A 6,417-nucleotide genomic window follows, 5' to 3' on the forward strand; every position below is an offset into this window, starting at 1 on the left:
TGACATGCTGACACTTCTCTCTGGGTAGCAAAATGAGCTTATGCATTTATGAATAAACAAACAGACAAATGAAATTGGTGTGTTTATTAATTTCTCCACGCCTTCAGTACAATCTTGGACATGAACCTTGCTTGTGGCAGTGGGACATTTGTCAATGCGACCCAGGCAGATGCTTGAGAAACACATTCACTTGAGGATTAGTCTCATCTTGCTGTTCTTTGCAAAGCACACAAACATCAAGAGATTTAATACAACCAAGCCTGCTTAAGAAAGACACATGACCTGATATTGGCTGACATGTGAATAAGGTGCCAAAAGCTAACCAGCCAGACAACCACTAAATCTGAAAGACATCATACAGGATGCCATAGTTCCATGGTATAATGGTGAGCACTCTGGACTCTGAATCCAGAGATCTGAGTTCGAGTCTCAGGGGGACCTTTCCCTATAGGCTGTGCCCAGTGTCTTTGGGCTTCCCAGGTGGCTCAGATAGTAAAGAAACAGCCTGCAATGCAGGAGACTCACGTTCAATCCCTGGGTTGGGAAGATCCCCTGGAAAAGGGAATGGCTACCCACTCTAGTATTCTTGCCTGGAGAATTCCATGGACAGAGCAGCCTGGTGGGTTATAGTCTATAGGGTTGCAAAGAGTCAGACATGACTGGACAACTAACATTTGAACATTCTTTGGCATTGCCCTTCTTTGGGAATGGAATGAAAACTGACTTTTTTCCAGTCCTGGGGCCACTGGAAAATTTTCCCAATTTGCTGGCATATTGAGTGCAGCACTTTAATAGCATCGTCTTTTAGGGTTTTAAATAGCTCAGCTAGAATTCCATCCTAAGTATATAGTGTTTACCATTTCTGTAGTCCTTCATGTTTTATTTTAAAGATACTTGATGAAGCATATTGGGAAACAGAAATGGTTAAAAGACAACTTTTAATTACACCTGACAGAAATTTCTGAGTTACAAACAAAACATGCTTAAATTATTATTTACAAAACTAGTTTCTGGCTATCAACAAATAATTTGCTTTTTCAAAATTATTGCCAAATAATTAACTAATAGATAAAAAACTAAAGAAACTAGAGAAACTTCAATGGTATGATCAAATTAAAACTAATAGTAAAACAAGTATTACTATTTGGAACTACCCAGTGTTTTATTCATGACATTTTAAGCATCAACTCAGGAAATTAAGGATAATGTGAGGAAAAATAATAAATAAGGGAAAATTGGGCCAATTCTTCCTCAATTTTTGATGAGAAAATTTGAAAAGTTAATTTTTTTTATCCAATGTTTAACTATAAACTGGGTGAAAGGAAGAGAAAGAGGAATAAAGGTTTCGAAGAAAAGGGGGAGGACAGTGTGAGCAGTGGAGAAATTAGAGAAAGCCACAACAAAGAGAAAGAGGAAATAATTATTTTATTTTATTTTATTTCATGAACTGTCTAAAGAACTTGGGTATAACTCTAGGTATCACTTACTGTAAAAGGATGAAGTGCAAGTAAATGACAAAATACTCTGGGAGGTTACAGGAAACAGTGGAATTACAAACACAGCAATTGAATGAGTAAGACCTGGGTTTAAAGCTTTACTTTCCAGATGGAACTATTAAGTAGAAACTACAAAAGCTTTATTACCATAACTTTTATTTTGTATAAAGTGCCAATCTCTAAATTCCATCCAACATAGTAATTAATAACTGTTGTTATTTTTGCCATTTACAACAGAGGTAAGCCACTGGTAAAGAATCTACCTGCCAACACAGGAGATGCAGGTTCAATCCCTGGGTTAGGAAAATCCTCTGGTGAAGGACATAGCAGCCCACTCCTGTATTCTTGCCTTGGAAATTCCATGGACAGAAGAGCCTGGTGGTTTACAGTCCATAGGATTGCAAAAGAGTTGGACACAGCATAGCGACTAAACAACAGCAAGTCAGGGATCTGTAATTTAAGAGGGTTGCATTCAACTTCAGAAATTTAAGAATGGTTAAAAACATTAAATTCAGAGGATTTCATCAGTTTTGATTGGAAAGATAAAAAAAATTATGGTAAATATTGCACAACTAATAATAAGGCTCTTACACTAGATACAGCTTCTCCGTTGGTCAACATTTTAATCAGAGTTGAGTCTTAGGAAATTTTATCTGACAAGAGGGAATGGGATGAATAGAAATAGGGAGATGGAAGAAAGAGGAACTATTAAATGACATTATCAATGTTAAGTCATTAGTGAGATTCTACTTCAGATATTTGAAAAAAATCTGAGCTCAACCATAAATCATTTTGCAGAAGGAAATGGGAACCCACTCCAGTATTCTTGCCTAGAGAATCCCATGGAGAGAGAAGCCTGTCAGGCTATAGTCCATGGGGTTGCAGTGTTGGACACGATTGAGCAACTAACACACATAAATCATTTAAATAAATTCATAGATAGTTAACCATTCCAATTGAAAATCTAGTGATGAATGAACTGGAATCCCCAAACTAAGGATTCATCATTACATAAATATCAGTTCATTGTCACTAAATATTGCTAGACTCTGGGAATACAAACAAAGAGATCAATTCAGTAAATCTCTCTCCTCAACTTCCTCTTTTCAAAAAAAATAGATTTAGGAAGACATTGTTTAAATTGGCAGATGGCACAAACCCAGAGAAAATAACTAATATAGTAAATATGACAAGTTGATAAATTTTTTTCAAAAACCTGAAATTTAGTAAAAACATATAGTTTAAAACCTGTACAGTTATTGGGTGGAGCAGTTCATATAAAGTACAATTTAAAGGCTTACCATTATGATCTGACTGCAAAAACAATAACAAAGAAATTTAAGCCTAAGAGCTGTAGAGAACATTTTTTTCTGTGCTTTGCACAAAAACTGGATCCAAAACACAGGCAAGCAGTACATTTGGTTCTTTCTAGAGAGAGAGAGAGAGAAATAGATTAATCATGATAACACCATTAAATGGTAAATATTTTTCACACAATTCTAATGCATCTGCTCTTTGTCTGATTCTCAGACTTCAATTGAACTGTCACACATAGTCCTCATAAGCACGATTTAACAAGAATATTGTTAAGCTGGATTTCTTCCAAGTGATAGCAGTAAGGATAGAGAGGAAAGAAACCTTGTCAGAGGAGTTCTAAGGGAGAAGATTCTTATTAGACTGGGTGAAATTTCAGACAAATATGATATTTCAGATATTTAAAATGCTTCCTTTGCAAATAGAATTTAAATATTTTACCTATGGCTCTGAAGAGTAGAGATTTTGCAAAGCAAATGTGTGTAATGTCATAAAATCTTTACAATAATTAGAACTGCTACCTTGTAATAGCTTCAGAAGGTTACCTCCAGGGTGAGAATGGTAGGATACTTATCACTGAGTTGTTAAACAGATAATGAAGAAAAACTTTGGTGAATGTCAAAGTATGGAGAATTGGCTAATGCAGATAATCTTTTGTTTTCATTCCTTTCCAGTAAGCGCATGGTTCTATAAAAATGAAACACTTGAAATCAATACAATGGATCAAAATCAACATTATTTTGTCATATTTTATGATTGTGTATTTTGTTCAATATGTAGAGCTCATCTTTTGAGTGTAGCCTTTAAAAAAATTCTGAAAAAACTTTTCTCAGGTGTTAATCTGAGATATCCAGATATTCATCTCTGCCTTTAGTGTGTCTCAATCATTTTTTTTTTTTAACATTTGAAAGTGTGATCTTTATTAGATTGGCTATGGGAGTCAAGCAAATAAATTAGCATTACCTAGGTAGAGAAGGGAATGGCACCCTACTCCAGTCCTCTTGCCTGGAAAATCCCATGGACGGAGGAGCCTGGTAGCCTGCAGTCCATGGGGTTGCTAGGAGTCAGACATGACTGAGCGACTTCACTTTCACTTTTCACTTTTGTGCATTGGAGAAGGAAATGGCATCCCACTCCAGTGTTCTTGCCTGGAGAATCCCAGGGACAGGGGAGCCTGGTGGGCTGCCGTCTCTGGGGTCACACAGAGTCAGACACGACTGAAGCAACTTAGCAGCAGCAGCAGAGGACAAAAGGGAAAAAACTCCAGACTCAGATTCAAGTCAGAGTCAGGGCAAGACTGAAATATCTTCCTCTTTCTGGCCCAGTAGGCATGGAAATCACAGTTGACTATTTCCAGACAAGGTGAAATTTCTCATCTGTGGAAACCTGCAGTCTGTCAACAACAGCCAAGTGAAGAAAAAGGCAGGACCCTAACTTCTCTCCCTGAATCAGGAGAGACCTGAAGAAGCACACCTGCTAATCTAATCTTATCTTCTTGAACACTGGCCATGGTCCACATAGAACAGAAAGTTTTGTTTTTATACTGCTGCTGTATATACATTGATAAATCACACATAGGCTTTATTTGTGTGTTTAATGTGTGTTTAAACTTGTCCTGTGTGTTTTCACATGTATATATCCTGACAACTTCTTGATTCTTCGATTAACATTTTGCTTTAAGATCAATAATATTAAAATATGTGGTATGGTTATGCTCTATTCTTTAGCTGCCATATAGCATTCTACTTTAAAATGTCCTATAACTTAATGATCTTGCCCCATATTGGTGGACAAGTCATGTTTTTCCAAATTTTATTGCTATAAACAGTATCACACGTATCCTGATATGTGTGTGCAAGAGATTCCTTAGACAATATGGCTAAAAGCAAAATTGCTGGTAAATAGAAGTATTTTCAAGATTACTAAATATTGCTGGATTCACTCTATAAGCTTCCCAGTAGTTAGACTTCCTCAAATACCTGATATTCAATAGGAAATCTGGTTTATTGTTCAAACTAGTATTGATAAAAATCCTTAGATTTTTGTTGATTTAATAGATAAATTTAAAATTTGCTATTGACTATAATGTTTTATTTAGTATTTTTTAAAGTTTTTAAAATCTAAGTAGTCTACAAGGTGCTTATTCGCTCAGTCATGTTTGTGACCCCATGGACTCAGCACGCCAGATCCTTCTGTCCATGGGGATTTTCTAGGCAAGAATACTGGAGTGGTTTGCCATGCCCTAGACCAGGGCGTCTTCCCAACCCAGGGATCAAACCCAGGTTTCCCGCATTGCAGGCAAATTCTTTACCATCTGAGCCATATTGGAAGCCTACAATAGTAAGTGATATTTCATTTCATTTTAATATTGTTCATTTTTACCAAAAATGAGCATCAGAATTCATTGACATTCTTCAGTATCTAATTTGATAATCATAGCAATTTAGAGCTTTAGTTTTCTAATGATTAATTTATAACATACAATGCTGAAATAGCTTCATTCTTCAATTAAAGGCTACCTAGTAATTCTATGTTTTTATTTGTCATATATTACAGAATATGAGTTACTTGCAATTTATTTACAAATATTGCAACTCTGATTAATGACAGATTTTTTAAATTTTTCTTCTGTTACCTCTGACCAGTTTCAAGATTTTACTAGCATTACAAAGTGATTTTGTTTATTCTTTATCTAATATTATCTTAATATCTTTAGAAAGTAATTGCTTAGTATTTAAAGATTTAGCAAAATGGTATTAAAATTACTGAGTTGAATGTATTTAGAGTAATCAAAGATGACTATGTGAAAGAAAATAAGAGCTCTGTCTTCAAATCTTGATTTTACAACATACAGTTTTGCAGATTCAATGATTTTGCAATATACAGTTTTCTCTTTTTGATCATTGGTGATCTTTCTCACTTTTGTTCTTGCTTTTATGCTCACATATATATCTTTCCTTCCTTTCTGTTTATTCTGTGACTGCTATAACTGTGCCTATAAGTTTTCATACAGAGAACTTTTATTATTTTTAGAGTAAATATTTATAAGTCTTACCTATCATTTTCTCTTTTACTCAACATTTATTTGGGAGTACATGCATATGATTTCTAAAGTTATAGTTCATTATACTTTTATTATAGTATACATTTTACCATCAGGGCATGTGATCTGTGTGATAAGTTTTTATATTTTCCTTGGAAGGAAAAATAATATTCCTAAGGAATATTATTTTATAATGCTAGTACAATCTTGAAGTTGTTTAGGAACAAATGCAAGGAAAATATAAAAACTTGTCACACAGATCACATGCCCTGATGGTAAAAATGTATACTATAATAAAAGTATAATGAACTATAACTTATATCCAACCAGTCCATTCTGAATGAGATCAGCCCTGGGATTTCTCTGGAAAGAATCATGCTAAAGCTGAAACTCCAGTACTTTGGCCACCTCATGCAAAGAGGAGACTCATTGGAAAAGACTCTGATGCCGGGAGGGATTGGGGACAGGAGGAGAAGGGGACGACAGAGGATGAGATGGCTGGATGGCATCACTGACTCGATGGACGTGAATCTGAGTGAACTCCAGGGGTTGGTGATGGACAGG

The 6,417-nt window shown here is 35.3% G+C and overlaps 1 non-coding gene across 1 annotated transcript; it reads left to right on the top strand.

The window, feature by feature from the left end:
* The first annotated feature begins 369 nt into the window (after positions 1-369).
* TRNAQ-CUG (transfer RNA glutamine (anticodon CUG)) lies at positions 370-441 on the top strand. Its single transcript has one exon. It is a non-coding gene; the product is annotated as a tRNA-Gln (tRNA).
* Positions 442-6,417: the final 5,976 nt, after the last annotated feature.

Source organism: Bubalus kerabau, chromosome 12, assembly GCF_029407905.1.
Source record: "Bubalus kerabau isolate K-KA32 ecotype Philippines breed swamp buffalo chromosome 12, PCC_UOA_SB_1v2, whole genome shotgun sequence".
Lineage (NCBI taxonomy): Eukaryota > Metazoa > Chordata > Mammalia > Artiodactyla > Bovidae > Bubalus > Bubalus kerabau.